The 27,532-nt window shown below is 51.2% G+C and overlaps 1 protein-coding gene across 2 annotated transcripts in view; it reads left to right on the forward strand.

Moving 5' to 3' along the window:
* Positions 1-7,849: 7,849 nt before the first annotated feature.
* Positions 7,850-27,532, forward strand: part of VDR (vitamin D receptor) — a 56,709-nt gene continuing 37,026 nt past the window's right edge. The window contains exon 1 of one of the 2 annotated variants that reach the window (XM_049102371.1): positions 7,850-7,961. The gene's annotated coding sequence lies outside the window, so the exon portion shown is untranslated. The remainder of the gene's footprint in view (positions 7,962-27,532) is intronic. The other variant, XM_025477405.3, reaches the window with a different exon arrangement.

The raw sequence follows: 27,532 nt of genomic DNA on the forward strand, positions 1-27,532 counted from the left end.
TTGACACATACAATTCTTTGTCAATTGTTCTGGTTCCAACACCACTTGTTCTCAAATGCCCTCTATTTGTAGGGTGTATGCTGTTTGGGAGAAAGAAACATGGCAATAAAACCTTAATTATTGCAGATCAAATGTCAACGGATAGTCTAATGCAGTAAGATAACAAGTGATTAGAGGGGAAACTATTATTAATCACAAAGCAAGGATTGTGTGTACTTGCATTCAGGGCTTTGACAAGGAAGTAAACCAGCTGCAGGCATCAAATCAGCCTATCTGGCAGATTGCAATGTCACAACTGACAAGGGTATACCGAATCAGTCCAAAGTTTAAGTCTCATGGAATGGGGGAGGAGGGGAGGGGAAGGTGATGTAGAGACATTCTCTAGAGTTCCAGTTCCCAACATGGTCAAAGTGGTTGAATTACTTTAGTCATCTCTAGGAAGCAACAGTGGAGATTTTGACATTTGCTTTTGGGATTTGCTTCTGATTCCTGTCAAGATCAAGCATAAGGTTCCTGTGGGGAGGAAAAGAGGACAGGAAACTGGGATACTGAGATTACTTTGATGGTGTAGAACACAGACTCAGTTGCAGTTATTCATTGCTCTGGGTCCAGCATCCTGTTCAGAACCTCTATCCCAACCCAGTGAGGAGCCAATAGCGGGCACGTTCATGATGGGGCAACTGAACTACTTGTTTTAGTGTTTTCTGTCGACCTATCCTTACCCATGTTTTGGGTTTCACTAGAGGGAAAGGCACAGAGAATGCAGGGAAATGTCGGTAACCAGAATATTATTCTCCTATCTGGGCAGGTCCAAGTCATAGACTCACTAACCATCAGCTCTTAAACTCCTCACCACTTGACAGATGAGGAGATTGGTGATGAATAAAGTACAGAGATATATGAGGTAAGCTGGGAGCAGAGGGAGGTCAGGAAAGGAAATTCTTAGGAGTACTTGGCTTGTCTGGAGAGAGAAGGGTGGGGAGGATGGTTATGGGTAAGATGTGCCACTGAGGTGAGGCCTGTGAAGAGGAATTGAAACCCCTGGTGGTTCAGGCCTCTTCATCATGCTCTTTCTGGGCTTGGCCACTACCACTCAGAGGTCAAGCTGGACACCCTGGCTCTAGCAACCCTAACTGAGTGACAACTATCCTTGAGAATGTGGGTTGAAGGAAGGTGGTGGCCAAGTGAAGAATGTAAAGGCTACTCTTCTACTCCTAATTACCTACAAGTGGTCACCACAACCTTTCCTGCTAGTAGCCAGTGCCAAGAGAGCATGTCCTGTTTGCCTCTCTGTTTTAGTCTGTTGGGGGCCTGTGGCATCAGACTATGGGCAGCTCTGGTTCCAGACACAGTCCACAGTAGGTTCTACCTGGATCTTGCCTCAGGCTTTGCTTCAATATCCACGTGGATCAAAGAATGTAGCTTCTTAGCCTTCAAGGGAGTCTCACTCTCATATATAGTGTGCCTCCATTTCTTCACAAAGCAGAGGAGAGAGGAGGCACAGGGTGATGCAGAGTGAGACCTGGATTTCATGGCTGTCGATCTGGCCTCTGGTCCCTGCCTTGTAACTCAGCAATTGTACACTTGGATGGGTCACCCGAACTTGCTGAATCCTCGCAGTCTAAAACCTACTTCTCCATTCTCTAGTGCAGATGTCTACAAGGAAGGATGGACCACATGATCTACTGGGTACAGGAGGACAGTGTTAAAGCCTTTCTTTTTTTGTTTTTTTATCCTTTAAAAATGAAGCTTTAATACCTTTAATATACAGATTGACACCAGCACCCTCACTTGGTCCTTTTATAAGATTGCCACGTGTGAGGTATGTTGGATGAAGTATCCGAATGGAAAGATGGAGTGTCAGGGAAGTGAGTGAAGAGCTTCAAGAGTATCAAGAGCATCATTTGAAACATGAAAAATTATTGTTTGAAATACTTACATTTGCTAATGTTGATAAGGAATCCCACCATAACTGTATAGTGTGACTTGAGCTATGAGCTAATGATAGAACTTTAAGAATCATATTCATGTATAGGGATGGCAACTTTTTTGCCAATAGGTATTTATAATCAAAATATCTAGAGACCACTTTTTTGGCTATAAGACATGTGGATGATACAAAGCAACATGACACCACTATCGAAACTCTATTGGAAGTGGAGGTGGACACCAGAAACAACAGTTTCAACAATGGTGGCATTTTTAATGACAAAGGACAATGAGGCACATACAACAAAGGGGCATCCATGCTATGCAGTGTTTGTCCTAGGCCAGAGGCCAAAGGCAAAGGAGAAGAGCTGTCAACAGCCACATCTTTCTGGAGTTGGGGCCCCAGGGGAGAGTTGTTTAATGCATTCCTGGACTGCTTACGGAATGTCCTTCCTGTTCTTCTGGAGAAAGAAGCAGGCGTGCCCAGGATGAGGCTTGTGGGGCTTCTGCTCACTGGTATGAAGGAAAAGGAGCTCTTTGCTTAATTGCCTTAGGAGACTCCCCTCTGTGGAATCGGGGCTTCTTTTGAGAACAGTCAGCTTTCTCCTACTGACCTTTGTAGCAGTGATGTGACTGCCCGTGCTCTCACCTGCTCCCAAGACACCTACTCCTATATGCCATGGGGCCCTCCGTTCACCTCCCCTACTAGGCTCTCCCACAAGACACTCTTCATTAGAGGAGCAGAATAAGAGGAATAGGGGTTAGGGGCCTCTTTATTTCTTTCTAGAGTGATTGTAGTTGTTGCAAAACTTAGAGCCACAGGCAGTTGTAGATGGGAAAGGACCTTGAGCTTCTAGTTTATTCTGTTGGTCTCTATGGTTGGGGTTGGGGCTTGAAGAGTCATCATTGTCTGCTGGGGTTTGGATGGGAGCCCAGCAAATACCTGGGAGCCTGGGAGAGCTCGGAGCTGCCTCTGTTTGGAGGTGCAGGTGGGAGTCTATACCCTCCTTCATCCGGCCCCTAGGCTCTGCTTTACCCTGCCAGCAGACACTGTGTGTGGGCCAGTAGGCTGGCAGCCTAGGGCTCAAGGATGTTGGAGAAGGTGGGAAAGACAAGCGCCAAAAGCCCAGGGGATGGAGACATGAGCTGGGCTACTGGGAATGGAGCCCTGGAGCCAGATGAATTTGGATTGAATAACCATCTGTGCTCTACTCTTCCCGGGCAGGCCAATTCTGTGGACACTCACTTATGGCATTGCACACAACTCCTCCAGAGCTGTCCTGTTCTGAAGTCAGGATTTCTGAGATGCCATAAAACCTCCTAAGGCAAAAAGAACCCTTTGACGCTGGAAAAGACAGGAGCATGGTAAGATAGCTGAGCTAAGGCCACAAAAATTGAGTGGATACATGTGTCTCAGTGACCTACCTTGACCATGTGGCCTTGGAGACAGAATCTTCCAAAGCGTTGGAGCCACCATGGAGTCACTACAGAGTTCTGAGGGTGCTCTGTGTAAGCCACGCTGGTCTCTCAAAGCCCTTTCCGGGAATCTCATGGTGAAGGTTCTAAAGGAGGGGATCCCATGGTGAGAGGGACTTTCCAAACTTTAGGTTAACAATTTGTTGTTGGTTGTGAAGTCAGTTTGATGGCTTCCCAAAAGAAAGACAGAAAGACAGAAGGCAGGCAGGCAGGCAGGCAGGCACGAAGGATGGAAGGAAGAAAAAGAGAAGGGAGTGAAGGAGGAAAGAATGGGGAAAATAATAGAAAATAATGCAGGGCATTTCTTGTTTCATAAAACATACATAGGCATGGGTATCCTAGGTCATGATAAATACTTATTTGTTACTATGGGTTGCAGTTAAAAATTTGAAAAACACTGTCCTGGGAAGACCCTTTTGTTTGGGTTGCTTTCACTGCTTACAGCTTCTTCCATTTATTCATTCCATTTTCACCATCTGGAACATAAACAGAGTGAACATTCCTAGCATGGGTTAGAAAAGACAAATGGGTTAACCTTTCTGGACTTGATGTTTTTTAATCTCTAAAACAAGGGAACAGAAAGGATGCCTGGTGGCTTCTGTTTCTATGAATCCATGAATCTCTGTGTCTCTCAGAATGTTCTTTGGGGGCCCCAGGGTGGCTCGGTCGGTTAGGTGTCTGCCTTCCGCTCAGGTCATGATCCCGGGGTCCTGGGATGGAGCCCCACATTGGGCTCCCTGCTCAGCAGGAAGTCTGCTTCTTCCCCTCCCTCTGCCACTCCTCCTGCTCTCTCTCTCAAATAAATAAATAAAATCTTAAAAAAAACAATGTTCTTAGGGAGTTTACTGAGAGTCTTTCCTTCATTTCCATCATGCCCATAACTCTAAAATATTTAAGAAGGAAAAGAGCCCTAAAAAAATGGAAAGCAAATAGTTAGATGGGAGTGCTCCGGGGAGTTCAAAGGGCACATTTTTATCTGGAGTGTAGCCTCTGAACAGCTTATAAACCTCTGTCCGTGGGGACAGGGTCTCTGGGAACCTCACAGGGACAACATGGTCCACTCCAGCTCTGGAACCATGGCAAGAAGTTCAGAGAATACCAGTCAGCCTCAAAAGGGGAGTGCAAAAGTGCAAAAAAGGGGAGCTTCAGGGGATGCCTGGGTGGCTCAGTGGTTGAGCACCTGCCTTCAGCCTAGGGTGTAACCCTGGAGTCCCAGGATCGAGTCCCACTTCGGGCTCCCTGCATATAGCCTGCTTCTCCCTCTGCCTGTGTCTCTGCCTCTCTCTGTGTCTCTCATGAATAAATAAATAAATAAATAAATAAATAAATAAATGGGAGCTCATCAGCTGAGGATTGGCTACAGGCCTGCCTAGGCCACCGTAGACACCAGAAGCCTGGTAGAGAGGTCGAGAGGCCAGGCTCTGCCTTTCCCCAGATTTTGTGAAATGAAGTGCACAGGGGTGACCTCAGCCTGGCACTTCTGGAATCCTTCCTCCCAGCCAGATCATACCTGGAAGGGCTCTTTTGTTTCTCTACAGACCTTTGGGTCTATAGCACTACAACATGGCAACTTGCACAGAGCAAGTGCCTATGAGATATTCTCTGATGTATTGACAAAAACACGATGTGAACATCCTGGAAGGACCACCACCCCTCCCGGGGACAAGTGAGAGTATAAGAAATGTTAACTTCAGGGAAAAGGAAGAGAAAATTTGTGTTTTCTGTGGAGGTTCTAGAACATGTGTCAAGTCGCAGTCGAACTAGAGGAGTTCAAAGCTACTCTGTAGCACAGGAATGCTGACTGTCATCAAAGTCTTCAAGAGAACAGGGTCTGGAGAGAGCAACCACCCTTCCTATCCCTGGCTCAGGTGATGTAGGATCAGCAGCTGATTATTGATTACAACAAAACTGGGAGAAGTGAATCTCACGGATTCTTGCGTCTCTATTTTCACAAAATGACATTCCTAAGAATAAAGCTGAGGTGAAAGACCCATCTTTGTTCAATGTAAATACAAACAGGCTCATTTTCAGGTGGTCAACCTTGCCATAAAGACAACAAACACTTGGGACACCTGGTGGCTCAGTGGATTGGCGCCTGCCTTGGTCCAGGGTGTGATCCTGGAGTCCTGGGATCGAGTTCCACATCCAGCTCCCTGCAAGGAGCCTGCTTCTCTCTCTCTCTCTCTCTCTCTCTCTCTCTCTCTGTCTCTCATGAATAAATAAATAAAATCTTTAAAAAAAAAAAAAAGACAAGACTTGCTACAAAGCCCAGAGAACTGACAGTTATTTTGGCCAAGAGATGTCACCAGAGGTTTGACAGGAGAGAAAAAAGCGGACAGAGGATTGGTCTGGAGATACAGATGAGAGAGAGCAGTTCAGGTGTTGGGGGAAGATAAAAAGAACTTGGTTAGGGACAAGTGATAGAGCTGATGGGAGCACAACATGTTGGGGACTCAGATGACTTCTATGATCTACAATTCTGGGTTATCTAGATTGTGGTCTAACAGGTGAAAAACCCGTGGAAATAACTGGGGTTTTTTTTTTTTTGAGAGACACCATGAAACAATGGAAAGTGTAGAGAGAAGACCTAGATTCAAGTTTTTGTCACTCCCAAACTGCAAGAACTTTAACAACTCTGTCCCTGATGGTGCAACAGGGAGAGTTATTTTCTACTCAAGGTGGTGATGAATGGCAGATGAAGAGTTGTGAAAACGGACCAATAGTCAATGGTTATGGAATACTCACCAGTCATCTTCTACCACTTTTTGATGAGGTTTATTTTTTTTATTGATTGATTGATTGATTGATTGATGAGGTTTATTTTTAAGATGCCAGGTTCACTCATCTGGCCAATAAAGCACCACAAAAATGACTTCTTACAGAGGCTCATGAAACTTCCTGAGAAGGTCCCAGGGTCCCATGGTATCGGTTATTAGAGATCTCCTCTTATATTTTTCCTCCCATGAGAATCACTGCTGGATTTCCCATGATGCTCTGGGCAAGGGGCTTCTTTCTTTTATTTTCATTACAAGCAGGGAATCCATTCATCCTTCTGGCAGGATCTTCAAAGGGGCACTTCCTTCCATCTACTTCTCGGAATAGATGGTCCATCCCCAAATTCAACCATCCCCAAATTCTCTTCTATTTTTTTAAACCTTTCCAGGTTTAAAGTTTCCATGATCTTCTCTTCGTGAACTGTGTCAGTGCTTAACAAATTTTGCTGTTTGATGGTTCTTCGTTCTGTTCAGCCTCAGCCCATTTCTCTTAATCCACTTACTGAGTTTGAGAGGAGCTGGTTGCCATACAGTCCAGCATGACTGTTCCATAAATGGTTCAGAGGCATTATTAGCAGACTGGCTGGGCATTATTAGCAGACCGTCCTTCACTGAGTAGCTGTGTAATGTTGGGCAAATCACAAAATCTCTCCATGCCTCAATTTTCCACCTGTTCAGCGTGGCCCTGCGTGCCATGGTTCCCTCCCCTGCCTAGAAGAGCTCACCAACCGCTGGATGGCTTTGTGGGCATCTCCATTAGAGAATATCATGCTGTAACGACCATTTATTTGTACATTCTCCCCCTGGCCTGGGAGCTCTAAGGGGGGGACCACATTTTTTCATCTGTCCTCTAGCACCTACAGTGGTCCCTAGGGCATAGTCAAGGAAACAGAGTAATTTCTAGGCAAAATTTCCTATGGTTTATTTTCCCCGTCTACCTACAGTTCCAGGTCTCATGATAGACTCTTTAACTCCTCTCTTCACACCAGTGTCATATGGGGCGGGGGGCGGGGGGCGGGGGGCCTGAGGACCAGGTCCCAGGGAAGCTGAGACTAACAATGCTCATTGGATGAGGTTTGCAACAGGGCCGAGAACCTGATCAGCAGCGCGGTCGCAGCGAGGGAACTTGGGGCGTGGGGGGGCAGGGGGACGACAAGGCTCCGGGCTCCACTGGGGCCGTTTTTCCGTTTGCTTTTTTTTTATTCTTTTTTTTTTTTTTTTTTTAAATTCTATTAATTTAGCGTGTGGCTTCGGGCTGGGCTCCCCGGAGCTCCGCAGAGGCACCGCGACGGCTAGCGGCACCCGGGATTTCCCACGAGCGCAGAGGGAACGGGGGGTGCCCGCGGCAGCCCCGCGCGGGTCGGCCCAGGGAGCGGCTGACGCACCTGGAAAAGGCGTCCGCACCTGCGGGGCAGAACCCGGGCGGCGGGGGCCGGGCGGAGCGTGGATCCGCACACGCAGACCCACGGCCAACGCCCCCGCACCGAGGCCAGAAGCCCGCCGGGTCCCGGGCGCCGCAGGCGAGGAGGACGACCCCGGGCGCGGCCTCCCACCTGCGCATCCCGAGGCGGGGAGGCGGGTCCCTAAGCTGCCCGCGCGCTCGCCGGGCCAGCGGGCCCTCTGGGCGGGGCCACGGGGGGCGGGGCCACGAGGGGGCGGGGCCTAGGAGGGGCGGGGCCTAGGAGGGGCGGGGCCAGGTGCTGGGCTGTCTCTGCTTGTCAAAAGGCAGAGGCCGAGCGGGAGGCGCCCGGAGCGCGGAGCAGCGTGCCCACCGCGGACCAGGTGCGGACCCCGCGCGGCGGGGAAGGCGGGGATGGGCGGGGGTCCGAGGATCGGGCCTGGGCCCGGGGGCGGGGCGTCGGGGTCCCGGCCGGGAGGGTCCGGGTGCACGCACGCCAGAGTCTAAATCGCAGCAGCAAGCTCGGCTCCCGGGGATCTGGGCTGTCGTGCCATGCGGCAGAGGCGCGGACGGCGGGGACAGGGAGGTCGGAGAAGGGGCTCCAGCGCGTGCCTCCGCGCCCAGGCAGTCCACGCACACTTGCTCGGCTAGCACAGTGCTCAGCACTTGGGCGAACAAGAAGCATTTGTTTCCTTCCTCTGTTGGGGAGCCTGCGCATGGAGTGGAGGAATGAGAAAGGGAGAGCGGCCGTCGGGGGTGCCGAGGTCTCGGGGAGGCGTGTGCGTAGCCTTGTCACCTTCTGGGAGCTGTGTAGGGCCACCTGCGGTGGTGGAATTGGATCTTTCAAGTAGAGTTTTTCCTTTCCTTTCTTTTCTTCTCCAAACCACCAATGATTTTAGACCTGATTGGCCCTAATACCCTGGATTTAGTTTGTTTGTTTTTTTTTCAGGAGAGCCTAGCCATAGCTGTTGAGAGGAACTCAGGCGCAAGCACCTAATCGAGGAGGGGGCTCAGGGAGTAGTTTCTGTCTGGGGAGTGAGGGGTCCCACATCTGTGGGTGGTGGGGGGAGAATTCAGGAGAAGTAACTAGGAGGGAACAACGCGTGATCTGGAGGGAGCAGTGGACACTGCCCACCCCCCCCCCATGGACCACTGAGGCTGAGACCCAGACTGCCTGGGCTGGGAGAGCACTGGGTCTCCCAGCAGAGGCCCTTCCCGCATCTCCTCCTCCTCCTCCTCCTCCTCCTCCTCCTCCTCTTCCTCCTCCTCCCTGCGGTGAGTGAGTCAGCCTCCTGTCTGGGCTCAGTTGCAGCCAGAGGGGCCAGAGCCCAGGCAAGCAACTGGGCAGGCATTTTCTGAGCATTGCAGAAGCTCTCCTGGGCAGAGTCAGCTCCAGTCCAGCTCCCTGCTGGAAGGCTGTCTTCCTCGTGGCCGGTGGTGGCCACTCCTGCGAAGGGGACACCCAACACAGCAATGATTATGGGATGGCTGTGGTAGGATTCCAGAAAGGGTTGACTGTGAAGAGATTGTGGATTTGCAGTAAATCCACCCCTCTTCTCCTTCTCCCAGGATCGGGAGGTGCACCCCAGCGCTGTAGACTTCCAGCCTTTCGTTCCATTTCTGCCTAGTGATCTTGTTAGCGGCTCATCTCTGTTAACAAGGTGGGTGTGCACAAGAAGTCAGGAAGATTCTGGGATTAGGGAAGGCATGGTGTTGTCAACGACAGTTTTGAGCCAAGCTAAGAAGTGGGGGTGGTTTGTTGAGGTGGAAATGAGTAGTCTGGGCACTGGCACATCCACCCTGTGAACTGCGAGTGTTGTGTATTGGGGGACCTTCCTTGTCCCTTCCCTGTCCAAGTGCTGGAGGAAATTGAGAATCCTTCTGGAATGGTATGCAGCCAGACCAGGAGGTAACGAGCCTGTAAATTTCTCTCTGGCTTTTGTTTTGGGTGATTCAGATCCTTGAGGAGAAATAGGAGCCCCAGAGTCCATTACCTGCCACTCAGCAGCCTCTCTGGATCCCTATGAGTTGAGCCCACAACCAGGCTGTGGTGTGGGGCTGACTCAAACTGAAAACGGCTGGAGATTCATAGTCTGTACTCTAACTGGGACCCAGGGCTTCAGTTTGGCTGGTCCCTCATTAGCCACGACTTGGACCCTTTCCGGGGTAAAAAGAAAGAAAAGAGAGAAGAGGAAAAAGGTAAGAAAAGAAGGAGAGTGAGATAAGGAAGGAGGAAAAGAGAGTTAGGAAGCTCTCCTGACCTTTCAAAGCTCCTCAGTCAAGGCCATCACACTTTATTTGTAGAAACACTGTGGAAGGTCTGGTACAGTTTGGGGTGCCCTGGTTATTTGTATTTATGGGTTTTCAGTCTTCTCCCTTATCCCACATCAGAACTCATTTAGCCCCTTTTGGGGGCTAAGTCCCAGAGGAAGCACGAGGAGGACCTCCTGGACCCCACCCTCCACTCTCACAGCAAGGAGCCAGTGTCCAAAGCCAGTGTCTCCCACATTTGGCCTGGGGCTTGGGGGCCAGACCAAGCAGTTATCCAAGCAGGAGAGGGAGCTCCAGCTGTTCAGTTGTGCACCCCACATGCTCAGGAAGCAGCAGCCATCCCAGCCGAAATCTGCTTCTGGAACCTCTGCTAGAAACCTGCTACTGTCTTTGTCCAGCAGTTGGGTTCTGGTGGCCAGAGGGCCAGAGTCAGGAGCATCTGGAAGTCTGAGCTTGGATGACATTCCAGTTCGTTTCTGGGCAGGAGGCACTCTGGCACTCCAGTTTTCCGTTCGTCACTGCCTCGAGTCTGTTCTGGATGCAGGTAGAAGGAAGTAAGGAAATGACAAGGTTTGATGAAGAGTCTCTTGTGCACCCAGCTTGGTGCTAGGCCCTCTGTGGGATGACAGGAAGCAGAACCCACCAAATTGGGCCTCTTCCCTGAGACAGTGTGAGCCCCAGGAGGGGCAGCTTCCCTCATCTGTCTCTCTACTACCATCTGGTTCTGAGAGGATCCAGGACAGGAGCTAGCCTGCCTGTCGCTCTGGACCACAGGGCCTTGCTTCCAGTCATGCTTTTCTCTAATTCCCTCTCCGCCCTGTCCTGTGTCACTGCCCTCTCAGATGGGCTCGAGACAGTGACCATATAATCTACTAACCAAACTGGGGACTTCATGTGTGACGGGGTGCTGTCAATCGCTGATGTCAGGACAGTGGACATATGCTGCAGCTGTCCAGGCCTCACTGGGACATTTCCAAACCTAGCGAGGTCATGCTGGTGAGGGGAAGATGGCAGGGAGTGGGTTTAATGAGAAAGAGAAGGTGGGAGAGGTCCTTCATGATGAGGGGATGCTGGCCATAGCTTAATTCTGAGGGCAGCCCCAACACCCCACCTTGCTCCCTGGATTCCAGGCTTTTCCCTGAGGGCAGCACTGCTCCCAGCCATCCTCTCCCGCAACCCAACCTAGCACTCACTTGTGTGACTTCCCTTCACCCTTGACTTATGACTGGCTCCACCTTTGGTTTTCCTGCCCCACCCCTACCTCAGACAGGGACAGGCAGGCCTGCCAACTCCCCTTCAGCTGCCCCCGAGGGAATTGGGATTTATAATGGAGCCAAGACTTTGCCTCACGCTTCCTCTTCCCTCTTCCCCCATATCCGCAGCCTCTTCATTTTGTCTGTCCAGTTTCCCAGGTCTCTGGGGGCCACACCGTGCCACAGGGAAGTCCAGCTCTCAAGCGTGTAAACAACAAAAAGGAGAGGCAGTCAAACCTTGCTCGTGTGGGTAAAGGGCACAGGTCACCTGTAGTCAGGTTCTGGGGAACTGGTGAGCAGAGTGGAGGTCAGAGCCAGAGGAAAACTGCTTAGCAGGAGATGGAGTCAGTTCCCCATGGACACTGGAGTTTGACTGTCTCTTCTGGTCTGACCATTGGGGAAATGGTCCAGGGTGGAGACAAACTATTCTTGCTCAACTCAAGCTCTAGGCGTTGGTGGCAGCGACTAGCAGGCATCCTGCTGCAGTAACATGTAAAGAAATTGCTCTCCCTTCAGTGTCCTTGGTCCTCGTGGTGTAGATACTAAGGGTGGGCTCTCTGGAGACCCCCAGAGGTCCAACATGAGAGTGATTGGGGAGCTGGTATGGGGGCAGAGCACCACTGATATGGAGTAGGCACCGTCTACCCTTGGCAGGAAGGAAGTTGTTCTCAGCATCAACCAACGAAGAAGACAAATGAAGACTTCTTGGGAAGTCCCACTCTTTGAGGTCACTTGTAGGGAGAGGGAAGGGAAGAGATCTCCTGGGCTGGAGGGGTGAGGGGTGGCTGGTTCGTAAAGGCAAAATCGAGAAGCTGAAGCAGCAGACGCTAGGGGAATCTCAGTGTGTGTCATGCTTTTGCGAACCTGCCCTGCAGGTCCCGTGCCAGGGAATAGGCCAAGCAGTGTTTCCAGAACCAGATGCCGCACAAAGTCCCCATTCTGCACAGGGGAGAGTCCTGGTCCTGAGCAGGGTGTGGGCAGCAGTACCAGCGGGCAAGTGGAGTTTGGGCAGGACCCAGAAGCTGGTTCCTGGGAAGCTGCTGCCTCTCACTGGCCTACTGACCACAGGTTGGAGCTTTGAGGCATTGTGCAAGGTGTGACATTCCAGGCACTGTGGGGCACCTATGAGGCCCAAGGCTTTGCTGGTGACATGTCCAGTGTGTGCCATCTGCTGGCATTGGACTTGTAGCTCTAGGAATAGCTACTCACTGACGGCTCAGCTCTGTTGTACCAGGTGCTGTGCTAGGCCTTCCAGACCTGCCACAGCCTTGTGAGGTAGGAATCTCTGCTACGCTCCTTTTACAATGGGAAACTGAGGCTCCGTGAAGTTGAGCAATGTGCCATAGCTGATGAGCGGGACAGTCAGGACTCACATCTGGGTCCCTCTTAACCTCTTCTACATTCATGGGAAGCCACAGGGCATTTAGTGCCATGCCTTGTACATAATAGGCCTGCAATAAATGTCTGTGAGTGGCAGGGTTAGATTCACTAACTGGTTTGAACAGGTTGACCTGGGAGCAAGCTCACTTTGCCCAAAGGTTACTCTGGGGACAGTGACCTCTCAGAAGGAGGCTCCCTCTGCCAGCACCCTCAGGCCTCAGGGCCTCTCCAGCAGTCTTGGGTACCTAACTCAGGGTAAAAATTGCAGACAAGAACTCAGAGAGAGAGCTCTGTGCGGAGAGATTGCATGGGATCAAATAAGACTCGAATGGTCTGGAAGGCAAATAACAAGCACTCTCTTAATTTCCAACAAACTGCTTGTTGACAACCTACTATGTGCTAAGGGCACCAAGGGAAAGTCATTGTCCCATTGGCCAACCGGGAGCTAATCTCATCCTATTTACCCTTCCCCCTCCTAGCTCCCCCTCAAGAAACCCTCCTGAACCCAGTCCACCTGGAAGGAGAAACAGACTCTAGCCACATCTGACGACCTCCGCCAGGCATTTGCAATTTCTTATTTCCTTTAACCTTGACAGCTTCTGCTTGGAAGAAGCTACTGTTACTCTCTCCAGCATGTATATGGAAATCTGAGGTTGAAGGAGATGCAGCAGCCTGCCATGCTGCAAAGTTAACCCATGACCACTGCTCTACACTGCTTGCTGGTGCCGGGCCTGGCCCTGCCAACCACTCGCAGAGCCAGAGCCTGGAGACAGAGGAAAAAGGAAGAGAAAGTGCTCAGGCCGCCCTTCAGGGGGGGCCTCAGGGTTCCTTGGTGTACGATCGAAATGCTCAGCAGTGCTGGTAGAAGCTGTGCTCTCAGAAGAGGAGGAACACAGGGTTTGAGTTAGACATACTTGGGTTCAGATCCTGGCTTTGTGACTTTCTGGTTTGTGACCTTGGGCAGGTTTCTTAATCTCTCTGAATCTCAGTTTCCTTATCTATAAACTGGGGTAAGAATAACTCCCTTGTGGAGCTGTATGAGGATTAGAGATGACAGTAAGCCTCTGGCTACAAAGTAAGTCCTCGAAAAGCATGGGCAGAGAGTCCTTTAGCAGATATGCATTGAGGGCCTACTGTGTGGCAGGCACTATTCAAGATGCTGGGAATTTAACAGTGAAAAGTAAAGATTCAAACAAACAAGGGGTAGTGGAAAGGGAGGTGGAGGGGGTTGGGGTGAGTGGGTGATGGGCACTTGATGGGATGAGCACTGGGTGATATGCTCTATGTTGGCAAATTGAACTCCAATTTTAAAAAAAGAATTTAAAAAGAAAAAAAGAAAAGAAAAGAAAAGAAAAGAAAGAAAAGAAAAGAAAAGAAAAGAAAAGACTCTTGCAACTGTTCGCAAATTTACAAGACCAGAAACTCATCGTTGAGAGAGGTCCCTTTAGAATCCAAGAGTGACTGCCTTGGCACCTGGCTGAACTCAGATTTGGTACATTTCTCTTGCGGCCATTTGTTAGCTAACGAGCTTGGGAAAGTTATTTAGCTTCTCTGGGACTCAGAGTCTTCAATTCCTTTTTTTTTTTTTTTTAAACTGTGAACTATACCCACAATATGTTTATGTATAGATTAAAAAATAATATAATATCTATGTCTTATATGTATCTTGTACACATCACCCAAATTCGGAATGGAACATCTGTAGTGCCTTAACAGCTCTTGTTCTTCCCCCCCATTTGCATCCCCTTTGTCCCTCTCCACCCCTTTAATATTTTGAATCTTAATGAGTTATTTTCTTCCTTTTCTTTTTCTTTTTTTTTTCTTCTTCCTTTTCTTTTAAAGTTGTCATCTATGTCAGCTTTACAAAGCAGTGTATTGTTTATCTTCACATGTCTTGGGGCTCACCCACATGCATGTTCTCTGTGATGTATGGCTTTCACTCCGGGTCACGTTTCTGAGATGCTTCTGTGTTGACACACCCAGAGGCAGTTCACTAGCTTTCACTCAGTGTGGTGTCCATTGCAAGGATGTGCCACAATTTGTACATCCTCCGTCTCGGTGATAGACGTTTGGGTTGTTTCCAGTTTGGAGTTATTATGGCACCACTGCCTGGACTACGCTGTGCTTGTGTCCTGGTGCACGCGTAGGTGTTTCTCCGGGGCACACACCTGTGGGTAGAGCTGCTGGGGCACATGGAATTCTGTTTGGCATTGCTCTGCAGTGCCAAACCCTTCTCCACAGTTGTACCGAAAAGCACTCCCTTCAGCAGTGGATAAATTTCCCCTTCTTCCCCCATCCTCTTCAACACCTGATATAGACTTCATTTCTAAAATGAAAAAGTTGCATAATTGAATCTTCCTTGACCAGCTTCTGTGTCCACCTATCTGGTGTGTTGTACACAGGTGGCCCTGTATTGGCCACGGCCTGACTCTGCGAGCTCTGTGCAAGCGTCCCTGGGTGCGGTTGAAGTCTTCCTTGTTGGGCTTCCAACAACAGTGAGGGAGGGATCCCATGTCTCCAGGCCCATCCAAACACTTGGCATTCTGTTCAGTTCGACCCAGAGCCTGGTGGCAGTGCTGAGCGCATACTAGGTGACTGATTAATAACCACTGAATTGCATTTTGTCAGGGGTGTTGGGATGGTTTATCTTCTCTGGGCATTGATTTTGAGAAAAGGACATGGAAATATCAGAACTTTGTGCTTATTAGCTAATCAGAGCTCAGGGTGCTGGGGACAGTGAGGGATTTACATCTGTCCAGGGCTTTTTGAACATCTGAAAGCTTCAGGTGAGGTTCAGAGTCTGGCCTCAATCTTTGACCCTCTGACTTGTCCAATCTGAGGAGCAGGGGATGCAGAGAACAGAGGAGGTGCCCTGGGGAAAGGAGCAGAATGTCCACGGAGAATCCTTTCCCCTTCCAAGGTTGAACACTCTGCCTGGAGGTACTGGGGTGAATAGACGTTCGATAGAGCCAGTGTCCTGGCAGCCACATAAACAGCCAGCTGCCCACTCACCCAGCCACCCACAAAAGAATGTGGCTGGCTGGGCAGTTGCATGGGCCACCCCAGGCCGCAATCCTGTAATTACCCATCTAGTCTGTGCCTGTCAGCTCCAGGGCAGGCGAGTGCCTCTGCCCTGGGCCTCATCTTGGTCACTAGGCCCGCGCCAGGTTTGGTGGTAGGGCCCCACCTCGTCTCCAATCACTTCCCACCCCAACTCTGCCCCTATTGTCTCTCTCTGCACCAACCTTTGACCTTTGTGAGGCTAACATATCATATAAAAAGCTGACAATCATAATAACCCAAGGGTTATTATAACTCACACATTCCAGGCACTGTGTTAAATTTTTTCATGCATTTTCTCACATGTGCCCCTTAATAGTCCTATGGGGTAGGAAATACTGTTATCTCCATTTTATAGAAGAGGAAACTGACATTCAAAGAAGTGAAGAGGGGGGCGCCTGGGTGGTGCAGTCAGTTAAGTGTCCAACCCTTGGTTTTGGCTCAGGTCGTGATCTCAGGGTCATGAGATGGAGCCCCACGCTCAACGTAGAGTCTGCTTAAGTTTCTCTTTCCCTCTCCCTCTACCCTTTCCCCTGCTCTCTCTTTCTCTCTCAAATAAATAAGTCTTTTTAAAAAAGAAGAAGAAACAGGTATGAGGCAGGACCTTGACAAGGAGGAGGAGGAGGAGGAGGAGGAGGAGGAGGAGAAGTAGTTAAATTTCTTGCCCAAAGTCATCGAGCTTCTCAGAACCAGAACTTAAATTCAGATCTTCTGAAGTCTAGAACAGCTGCCCCCGCTTCACCTGCCCACCACCTGTCCTGCACAGTCACCTGGTTGTTAGGCTCCATCTTTTCTCTTCCCTTTCTGTCTGAGGAGGGCCGGAAGAGAGGCAGTAGATGGTGCCAGTAGAGGGTGAATGGGACAGTTCCAGGCTGGCCAGGATGATGCTGGAAAACACCTTCGGGGCAGAGTTCTTTGTTCCAAACAACTCTGAATTTCCGGACTTCTGCCAGGGGTGGGAAGGTACCTCTGCCCAGCCTATTTGGCAAGCACCCCGACATCTTGGGTGCCATGATGTTAAGAAGTGGGGGATGACAGCCTCAGGTAAAATTCCATTATAATGAACTCCATCTGAGATCTGAATGGCTTTGTTGAGATGAAATTATGTTAACCAGTGTGCAGTAGAAGAATTCAAGTGTGGAGCCTGAGAAACTGGAGGGGAAGTGGGGCTGATTTGCCATTAAGTGTTTCTTAGTAAAGCTCTGGAAAGTTTTGGAACTTAGAAGGAGAAAGAAGAGTCAGAGGCACCCCTGGTGCCATCTTGAATGCCAAGCTCCTGGATAGCTGGGGCAGGGCCGGGAGGGGAGAGCTTTATGCTCAGCTGTACCTGACAGGGCTGTGGCCTTCTGTTCAGCTGTCCATGCCTCCTCTGTGTTGTCTGGGAACAGGGCTGGGTTCCATCTCTGAAGTGTCCCTACTCCACACAATACTTAACTCATCACAGATATGCTCAAGAGTTGTTTGCTAGATGGAACTATGTCTGTGGGTAGCCTGGGAGCCCTGAGCTATATAAAAGAGACTTGAAAGGCAAATGCTTTGCATGACTAAAACACTCTAAAAAGCTGGGCTGCAGCTCAGAGGACTTGGCCCCGGCTATTGAAGCAATCCTGCAGAACAGCTAAGGTGTTTTTCGTTTTTCGAGCAGGTGCCACTGCCAGGCACCATGCTGAGCACTTGATAGGCATTATCTCATTTGAGGCTCACAGACAAGGAGGTAGGTATTGTTCTTTTTCTCATTTTGCAGGCTTAGAGGGCTCTGATGGCTGGTTCTGAGATGCAGCTGGTGGGAAGTGGCCAGGAGGCAGGGTTTGTGCTCATGTAGGCTGCCTTCATGGCCTCTTCTCTTACCCCTATCTCCCTGAGCACAGAGCTCTGCTGAGAGTGGTGGGCAGATGATGAGTGAGGCTGGAGGCCTACAGGCCCTGGTGGGGTGGGGCAGAGGGCACAGCCCAGTCTGGAAGAGTCGCTCCATCTCAGGGCAGTAGGGTTGCCAGTGGAACTACAGCCTAGTGTGGCCAGATTATTCCCATTTTTTTTTTTAACAGGCAGCTGGACATCCAGAGTTTTTCCCAAAGTGAAATCTATCTATTTTTCAAAAAAATTGGCAACTATTTTAAAAATTCATGATGGCCTGTGGTGATGGTGGGGAGTGGCACACAGAACACATTCATGGCCAGGTTTAGCCTGTGGGCCTCCAGTGCGTCCTCTGAACATGCATGTGACTGTTAGACAGCATGGAACCAGGACAGCCCTTGTTGATACAGAGCTCCTTAGTCGGGGCATGCTCGCTCTCCAGGGGCCCCCTTCCCAGCACATGATAAAACTTCATAGGGTCGAGTGTCTCTTTCTGGAGAGTTAGAATGAAATCTGTCCAGTGATATTCCATGAACAAATCCCCACCACCACTCCCTGACTCTGTATTCCCCGTCAGATATTTTCCCATAGGTATTAGAAGGAAGGTTCTGCATAGAGAAATCAAAAAGAAACAAATAGTCAAGCAAAGGTCTCTAGGAAAAAAGGAAGAAAGGAAGGAAAGAAGGAAGGGAGGAAAGAAGGAAGAAAAAAAAGAAAGAAAGAAAGAAAGAAAGAAAGAAAGAAAGAAAGAAAGAAAGAAAAGAGAAAGAGAAAAAGAAAGAGGAATTTGGGGATTGGGCTCAGCAGGCACTGAATGATGCAGAAGTTGCACTTCGGGCTCTCCCAGGCTGTGAGGACCTCCTCACAGAGAGAGTCATACCCCCAGTGTTCGAGCTCACAGCCTTCTACTTTCATACCTGAATTTCAAGCTCCTTTTTAAATTATTATTTTTTTATTTTTTTAATTATTTTTAATTTTTAAAAGACTTTATTTATTCATGAGACACAGAGAGAGAGAGGCAGAGACACAGGCAGAGGGAGAAGCAGGCTCCATGCAGGGAGCCCGATGTGGGACTCGATCCCCGGACCCGGGATCATGCCCTGGGCCCAAGGCAGGCGCTAAACCGCTGAGCCACCCAGGGATCCCCTCATCCTCCTCTAAAAACCTGGGGGGAATAATTGTAAATTAGTAACTGACGTTCTTATGGAGTCTCACATTATAAAACACTTTAAATCATTGATCTCCGCCGATACAGCAGTGCTGTATAGTGAGATAGGCAGATGGATAGCAGCGTTTTCTCTTTCTTCTTCCTTCCATTCCATGAGAGGAGAAACCATGGGGGATTGAAACCCAGGGTGCGGGCCGTACCAGGTTCCCACAGGCCTGCCCTTCCCTGCCGCCCCCACTCCTCACCTGGGGTTAACCCAACTAAGGTCTCCCCCCCCCAAAAAAAAAATCCCCCTCCAGGGTGGGAGTGTGGAGTGAGTGCGGAGAAGGCCCTAAACCAGTGGGTGGCCCGTGGCCAGCTTCCTCCCCAGGCCCCCACTGCCTGCCACCTTGAGCTATTGTTCCCAAAGCTGGGCAGAAAATAGCTCACTCCAGGGAATTATTTTTGTCTCTGTTAAACTTCAATCCTGAGCTACTGAAGAGCCTGGCTGCAGAGTTGTTTTTCAGGTCAGGGGGAGCTGAAGTGAGGTATCCGGGAGTGTGGGGGAAGCAGTAGGAGGAGCTCCCCCGACCCCCTGGGCCACCCAAGCCAGGGGCAGAGATGGGCCACAGGCCCCTGGCCTCCTCCCCTAGAAGGCTGCCAGCAGCTGCCTAACCAGCAGCAGCTCCAGCTGATGGAGGGGAGCCTGCCCCGCCAGCTGGAGGGGGGTCCTTCACAGCCCCTTACCTGAGTACAGGCTCTGAGCTGCTCCCTCACTAGCCTTTTCCAGGGATGTTTGCTGCTGCAGGGAAAAAGCAAAGAAGGTTGAGTGAAAGGAGGGGCAATTCTGTTACCTGGTGCGGAGGCGCAGGTGGGCAGCAGGCTCTGGCCTCTGGGCAGCTGGGGCCTGCAGACAGGTGACTGCTGAGGAGGGAAGGGGGTGCTTCCTCTGGAGACCCCGGTGTAGCTCCTCCCTTGCCCTGCAGCACCCCTGAAAGGTGCTCTGTGTAGCCAATCTGTTCCATCTTTGCCCCTGGGTGTCAAAGAAAAACAAGGAAAAGGCAGATGGCCTAGTGGATAGGGCCGGGAGGGGATTACAGTTTGGAGAGAGTTCATGGGTTAGGACAAAGGCAGTTATTTCCTACCACTCTGTGGCTCTGGGGAAGAATCTTCCAGAGAGATTTAGACGTTTTGGCCTGAAACCCTGAAACAAGGTCATCTTCAGTGACAGCTCTGAGGGGAAGGCCAGGCTTGTGTTGTTGCCAGCAGCGAGTGTGGACATTTCGAGGCAGGGTATGGGCTGGCGTGTGCCCACACATGTCGGGGACTTTCCACAGGTGTCCATGGACAAGTTGTTTGTGAGCATTGTGTGTTTGTGGCTGATGCCCTTTCCTTACAGCGATTCCTGGCAACAAGGAAGTGACCTTGTTGACCGGGAGAGAGCAATGAGCCAAGCGGATCAGTGGAGGCAGGTTTGGGGATCGGGTGGCTGTGTAGAGCTCAGCTCTCCCCATGCCCAGCAACCATATCTGGCCACTCTGGACAGATCGGTGCACTCAGTATGGATTGAACTGGTGACATGCAGCTGGGCGCTTCACCTACATTCCGTCTCCCCTTGCCGAACCTTCTGTTCTTTCTTTGGTTTTCTCTCAGAGAACATATATTTTCCTATTGAGCGGGGCTGAGTGTTCCAGAGCGCTCTCCTTTATCTCTGCCTTTCAGCTCAGTTTTGATGGTCCTATTCCTGGGCTAGCGCATTTGCCCCAAAGGAGGATGGGGGGTGGGTGGCTCTGCGTGTGCACCAGCTGGGACTCAAGTGTCTAAAGAAGAGGCCCACTGTTTGCTGACCGTGGGGCCTTTTCCCAATAAACTCGTGGGAGTGGGAGAGAGCCCTATTTTAATTTTCTGCACAGCACTCGAGCTCGATTCAGGGTGGAGTAGGACTCTGTTTGGAGTCTGAAAGTCTTCAGCTTAAATATCATTACAATAATTTACAATTCCTGGTATTCAGGACTCTGGGTTTACCAGAAGAAGTATTCCGTAGAAGGAAGAATGGAATACACTTCCTATGACAATGAGCGTGGCCAGTTGGTTCATCTCTTCCTGGAGGCCTCTCTGGCTCTCCGGCCGTGCAGAACTCCTGCCTCCAGTACACTCTTTCCCTTTTGCCTCTCGGCTTCTGCATGAGTACTGCCTGCCTGGGACCCTCGCTACCCTTCACACCACTGCCATGTTGAACTATGATCCTTCTCGTCTCCGCTCGCAGGCCTCCCCCTGAAGAGCCTTTTCTGCCTCTCCAGCACAAGGCCCGGGGCTCTCCTGCACGCTCTCGGCATGTGCGCTTGCCTGTGTCACAGCATGGACTTGTCCTTCCTGTTTGTCCTCCTTGGTGGACTATAAGCTCCAAGAGCACAGGGTCTCTCCGTTGTGTCTCTGACGTCCAGGACAGGGCTTGCCATGGTGTCGGTACTCAAAGCCAGCCAGGGGTCATCATCAAAAAAGATAAGGCATCCGAAGCCAGAACCAATGCCCAGCATAGTGTGAGGCCAAGAGGAAATGTTAGAGTTCCTTGGCCATCCAGGGGGGGTCCCCCAAGAAGACATCTACACAGAAGGATGCCTGGAATCCCAACAAAGCTGAAGCTCTGGAAAGATCTTTAGGGGCAAATCATTCTAATGGGAAACTGAGGAGCCCCTGGTGTCACCTTGGGGTGCTCCCAAGGCGCTCTGTGCTCTAGAGGGAATGGGAACCTTTCTATTTGGCCCAGGCCCTGAGAACTTCCTGAATATATGGGGAATGTCCACCCTCTCACTAATAAGACAGAGGGGCTCCTCTGGGTAGATCAGCACCTTTGGGACTGGAGCCACCCTACCTGTCTCGGAGGACCCGGGATCCTTCACTGTTTCTGGCCCAGGCCTAACAGTCTATCCCAGCATAAGGGAAAGGCTTTGCAAGGCCCCTGAGAGCTGGGAGCAAACAGGAGTCCGGGCCCAGTGAGCCAGAGCTAGCCCAGTGTCTGGGTTAGGGGCCGCTTTGGTCAGGGCAGCTGCAGCCCTCACTGCCACCTCTGGGCCCCAGCCCCTGGCTTGCCACTTTAGTCTTTCCCTGCACACTGTGCATTCACATGGCAAAGCAGGTGAGGAAGTGCCAACTGCCCTGATGACACACAGGTGGCATCACAGGGCCACTGAGCTTCAGGACCCACTAGGAGAGAACAACCAGGTGACAGATGCTTGACCAGCCCTAAGGGACAGAAGAGGTAGGAGAAGGATGGCACTGTGGGACAGAGAGAGAGGAAGGGAAGGGTGATGGGCCGAAGGGCTTGATAATTGGTGGCATCTGAGGAGCCGCGGGTCCTTGCAGAGGAAAAACGCAGATGTGTAGCTCGGCTTCTCGGCTTGCAGGGGAGAGGTGGGAATGATCTATTTTTCCCCACTCTGAACGGCCAGATTTTCGGAAGCCACAGCCAAAGGGTGGGATGGTCCACTTTTGCCCAGTTCAGGAGAAATGTGGCATTCTGGACAAAGTTCGTTGGGAGTGGTGGGTTTGGGACCAAGAGCAGGCTTTCTGCCCTCCGTGCACCTCTCTGGAGCCTGTAAGTCTCCTCGTTTTCCAGGCTCTAGACTCTCCAGTGACTGTCCCCACAGCAGTTCCAGCTCCAATGAGCACAAGCTTACATCAAACTGCAGTATGCCAGGCGCCAGGCACCGTGCTGAGTGCTGCGCAGAGAAGCTGGTCCCTGCAACAGCCCCGTCACCCAGGTGCTCTGGTGGCCTCATTTGTCAAGGAGGATGCAGGAATGGGCTTTGGGGAAGCTGGATGGTAGTCAGATTGCCAAGGGTGTCAGGCTGGCCAGGTTGGTTGGGGACATAAGCAAGGGATCTGATGCTAAGAATCCTGAGTATCTCTGAGCTGGGGGGGCCTGGGGCCTGGGTACTGACCTTTCGCACAGTGCAGGAAGACTCTGCGTGATGCAAAGACTGCATTGGTCCCAGAGGGAAATGAGGAAAAGAAGCCTGGCCAGGGGCCCACCCCAGGGTGGACTGGCATAGGGTGGGCCCCAAAGGCATCTGTCTGGTCAGGGGTGGACTCAGGCCTACTTGGACTTGGGCTGGGGGCCCAGCAGTAAGAGATAATTAGTCGGGGTAGAGGTCTGCAGAGACTGGACTTGGGACTGTCTCTGGAGGGAGAAGCTTTCTCCTATTGTCCTGAGGCCATTATTGCTGTTGCTTTAAATCCCATTTAGCCATCAGCTACATTAGCCATAGTAGGAGTTCAGGTCTCCCCAGAAGAGGGCTAGAGCCACTTGCCCTATATTCTTGGTATTCTCCATGGGGGCGGCTCCAATTTCTATCCCTTGGTCTTCAAGTCAGTGGACCAAGAGTCTCCTTGTCCCATCAACTTTGGCCTGGAGCAGACGATACCCCAGGGAAGTACTCCCACCCTAGCATCCCAGGAGAGCCTCCCAGAGTAGGGAGACAGCAGCCTAGGCACATCCCACTTCCCTCTAACATATTCCCATACTGCCTTGAGTCCTGGTCCATTTTTTCGGGCTGTGGAGGCCAGAGCCAAGAGCTGGAGCTGGTTGGGCAAGAACAGGTGGGTAAGCTTCACCCACTTTGTCCCTCTGTGTTGCTTGTCAGGATGGCATCAGTGTTGGGTAGCTCCACTGCAAGCAATGTCAGGGCCTCCTCTGTGGCTTCCCACAGCTCCCTTCCTTCAAAGGATGACATCCAACCTTCCTCCCATGGCCCATTTCTGTCCCACACCACCCTGACCCCCTGGAAGCTGCCCAGGCTGATGATGAAAGGTCTCAGAACTTGCCCAGGGTGGAGGTGGAGAAACACTTGGCCTCACTTGTGGCCTTGGGATGAGTCACTCCCTCTCTAATGGCCTCAGTTTCTATGCTCTGAAACCAGAGAGATTGGGCTGCAGCATATGAAGGGGCCGGTTCCTTATGCTTCACCAGACACTGTCACTGCCCACACTTTCCAGCAGTGACAGGGCCTGGCCTGCTTGCTACCTGGAGAGCCGTAATCAACCCAGAAATCTTGTTGACAAAGCTAAGGGCAGAGTTTCCACTGGAAAAAAGCAGCTTGCAGGAATAATTGTTGTTGATAAGAAGTGGAAATATATCTCAGTAAGCTATGTTTCTCCAGCCCCACTGTCTGGGGCCCTGTGGGTTCCTCCCTCTGGGTTCTGCTCAACTCCTGGAAGCTGCCAGTGCTCCCAAGGGTAACAGGACAGTCAGCTAAGAAAGAGTCTTGGTGAATGGCCTTGGGAGTGGAGCCGATAGGATGGTTTCGGGAGTGGCCCACTAACCCTTGATCCTATATGGGATGGCAGTCCATGACCTTTATCGGGTTCTCGAAGGTGATGTATATTCCTCAAAGGTTTAATTAAGAAGCACTTTCAGGAGCACCTGGGTGGCTCAGTCAGTTGAGTGTCTGACTCTTGGTTTCAGCTCAGGTCATGATCCCAGGGTCATGGGATCGAGCCCTGTGTCAGGCTCCATCAGCAGGGAATCTGCTTGACTCTCTCTCCCTCTACCTCTGCCACTACCCCCTCCTCAAATAAATAAGTAAATCTTTAAAAATATAAATAAGAAGTACCTTCAGGGTAAATTCTTTCCTACAACTGCTGAGTCATCAGTCACTTAATTTCCCATTGTTCGGTCAGTCGTTCAGTGGTTTAGGATGCTTTGCCTGTGTTCTTAGTGCTGCGGTGCTGGGGGCCAGCCTCCCCTGGACACCGCTGAGCTAAAGCCGGAGGAGGCAGGCGGGCTTGGGGGAGCTTATGCAGCTACTCACACTCTCCTACAGAGCCCTTGCCTTGCCCTGGAGGCTGTTCTCTCCAGGCGAAGGCCACGGAGGCAGACGCTGCATTCGCCCCCTTAATTACTGCCCTTGTGGGAGTCATGGTCATACCTGGGAAGTTCAGGAGGTCTGAGCCAACGTTAAGTGTAGCCCCCGGTATCTTCTCTGCTTCTCTCCTGCAACCTCACTTACATTATAAACGTCATAAAGTTTTCTACTTTTTATAACAGTTTCCCAGCCGGTGAGGAATGGGCCCTGGTCTAATCTGCACGGTGGCACCATGTGGTGGTCCCGCCAACCCTTCCTGCAGAAACTCTGTGGGAATGGCCTAGTAACTTCAACTTACGGCCACCTTAGATGGCTGTAAAGGGCTGGTCTCAGCGATGGAAAGCTACAGGGTCTATTTCATCTGTGCATAGTGAAGAACTTTCTAAGCATACAGCCATCCAAAGAACGTGGATTGCCATGGGAGATAGTTCTCCATCAGGAAAAATACTCAAGTACAAGTTGGAGTATTATAGAGGGGAACTTAAGATGGTTGGACTGGGTAGAGTTTCCTTCCAGTCTTGAGATGTCTGAGGTGACGGATGTCTATTGGGTTTTACTTTGGACATTAGAGTCTGCAGAACATGATTTCCAACCATTCTCACTGTAATTGTGTGTGTGTGTGTGTGTGTGTGTGTGTGTGTGTAGGGCTTGGGGACACAATGAAGCAAGAAATAGTTTGGACACAAGTTCTGTTTATACAATATACTTTTCCTCTCCCCTTTCCCTCTTTTTCACTCTGTTCCCCCTCAGCTCCTTCTGGGAGGTGATGCTGAGACTGTTCTGGAAACAAACAAACAAAAAAAAATGTGGATACATGTTGAGGATGGTGGGAAGGAAGAAAAGGCATCACCTTAGCTGGCCGTGGCATTGCTCTACCTGAGTTATGCTAGAATAAAGAGATGACCAGAAGTGAGGCAGGTCCTATCGCGTTCAGCACCCTGTGGACAGAGCTGAAAGATGATGAAGTAAAAAACACCAAGGAAAGGGTGTGCATGCACAAGCTCGTGTATAGCATGGCTGGCACACGCACAGGCCCATTTACTCCAGAGAGTACTACTCCCACATGTGGTTCGCTCTGTGTGTGCTGATTTCAGGAAGAAGAATTTTCTTTCCCTTTTCTGGGAAATCACTTAGCTTTCCAATTCTTTCTAGAAGGAGGGGGAGCTCTGAGCCAATGTCAACAATTAGAAAGCTCGGTTTTGATGACTCCAGGCCTAGCTTGGTGAGCAAGAGCCCCTCTCCTGGGCTCCCCTTCTCCGTGGGGCCCAAGAGGGGCCCCACCACTCAGGCCCTCCCTGGTCCTTAGCATCTGAGGGTGAGTGAACCTCACCTGTACTAGCATGGTGCTGGGGCCCAACGGGTTCCAGAGGGGGTCGAAGAGGAAGCTCAGTGAGTGGTCGTATGGCCTCATTGTGATGGGAAATCCAGCCTTGGAGCTGCACACCTTCAGGGCTGGAAAACACTTTAGAGGTCAGACCTCTTGTCCACGGCTTATCGGATATTTCAGGGTCATAGCTTTATCGCCCTCAGGACTCCGAGGAGGGTTCAGTGAGTGTGGTGGGGTTAAAGAGCCCAGCGGCACTTTGATCCTTGTCTTCCCTGGCTCTGCCCAGCACACCCTGCAGCCACCACCCCGAGAGACTGTTCTGGGCGAGCCTGCCTGGGGATGCCCATTTAGCAAAAGCCCTGGAAGAAGGGGTACGTGTTGTGTGAGCTAACAGACAGACAAGTAGGAGGGGCAGTGGTTGTGGCTTCAATGACTGGAAGGAAACACGTTATCTCCTCACTTCTTGCTAAGGCAAGGTCAGGACTGGGTCACGCTCAGGCAGGGGTTTTGATGTGGGATGCAGTCCCCAGGGGAATGGAAGCCAGGGGCTTTCTGCAGAGTTGAGCTCCTCACCCCACGTCTCCAAGGCTCAGTGCCAGGGGTTTGGGTATTTCTAAAGCAGGGCAGGAGGGGGTTGCTCTGGGGACAGTCCCAGCAGAAGTAATAGGACGTTCTGTGTACTCAGAACATGAATTGTAAGGAGGGGTGGGGGTTGTGTGATGTGGCAAAGGGGGGTGGCAGTAAGCACTTTTTTTCCACTTGTCCTTTTCCTACCCTGTGCCTTTGCCCCACTTTCCATGCACATGAACTTCAGGCTAAATCTAGGTTAATCTCTCCTGAAAGGACCATCCAGTAGTGCACAGTCGCGTGGGGAGGAGGGGCTAGTCTGCTGAATGGGGTTTGCCCAGTAAGAGGGGCTGACTGGCAGGAAGGGGATCCTGGCTCATGCGTGCCATCCTCTGACTCCGGGAGCCGTGGAAGGAGAAGAGCCATGACGTGCTTCCATCATGACCAGGGGATTGTTCTCTTCCTTGCTCCCTGACTTAGGGGAAGCGGAGGGCATGCAGCGCTCCGGGCTGGGGAGAGGACGAAGCCCTCTCCCTTAGGAAAGGCAGCAGAGGGGGGACTCAGGGACCAGCTGCCTAAGTTCAAAGCCAGGCTCCAGAGACAGCCCACGTCCCTGTGCCTTAGTTTCCCCATGGCTGAAACAAGAATGATAGCAGGGCCCGCCTGCTGAGGTTGTCCTGAGGCTCGAATGAGTGAGCATCCCGGAGAGCTCGGAGCAGGGCTCAGCACAGAGTACGGCGTGGCGGCTGGTGACTGTCGCTGGAGCGGGAGGGGTCAGCAGGAGTCGGGGGAAGCATCTGGGCAGGGAGCTCAGTTTGTCCTTGTTTGGCCCCTGGCCCCACCACTTGGCGGGCCATGGCACCCTGGGCAAGTCACTCAAAGTAGTCTGGACCTCGGCTTTGCCGTCTGGAAAGTGGGACTGCTCCCCACCTCACAGGATTGCCATGAGGCTTCTGTCGGCGGTACGTATAGCGCCTGGCGGCCTGGCACATGGTAGATACTCCGGACACGCTTTTCTTTTTTTTTTTTTAGATTTTATTTATTTATTCATGAGATACATACACAGAGAGAGGCAGAGACACAGGCAGAGGGGGGAGCAGGCTCCATGCGGGGAGCCCGATGCGGGACTCGATCCCGGGACCCCAGGATCACAACCTGAGCTGAAGGCAGATGCTCAGCTACTGAGCCCCCCAGGCGCCCCAAGACACTCTTTTCTTAAGCTCAAGGGTGG

This window comes from Canis lupus, chromosome 27 (genome assembly GCF_003254725.2).
Source record: "Canis lupus dingo isolate Sandy chromosome 27, ASM325472v2, whole genome shotgun sequence".
Taxonomy (NCBI): Eukaryota; Metazoa; Chordata; class Mammalia; order Carnivora; family Canidae; genus Canis; species Canis lupus.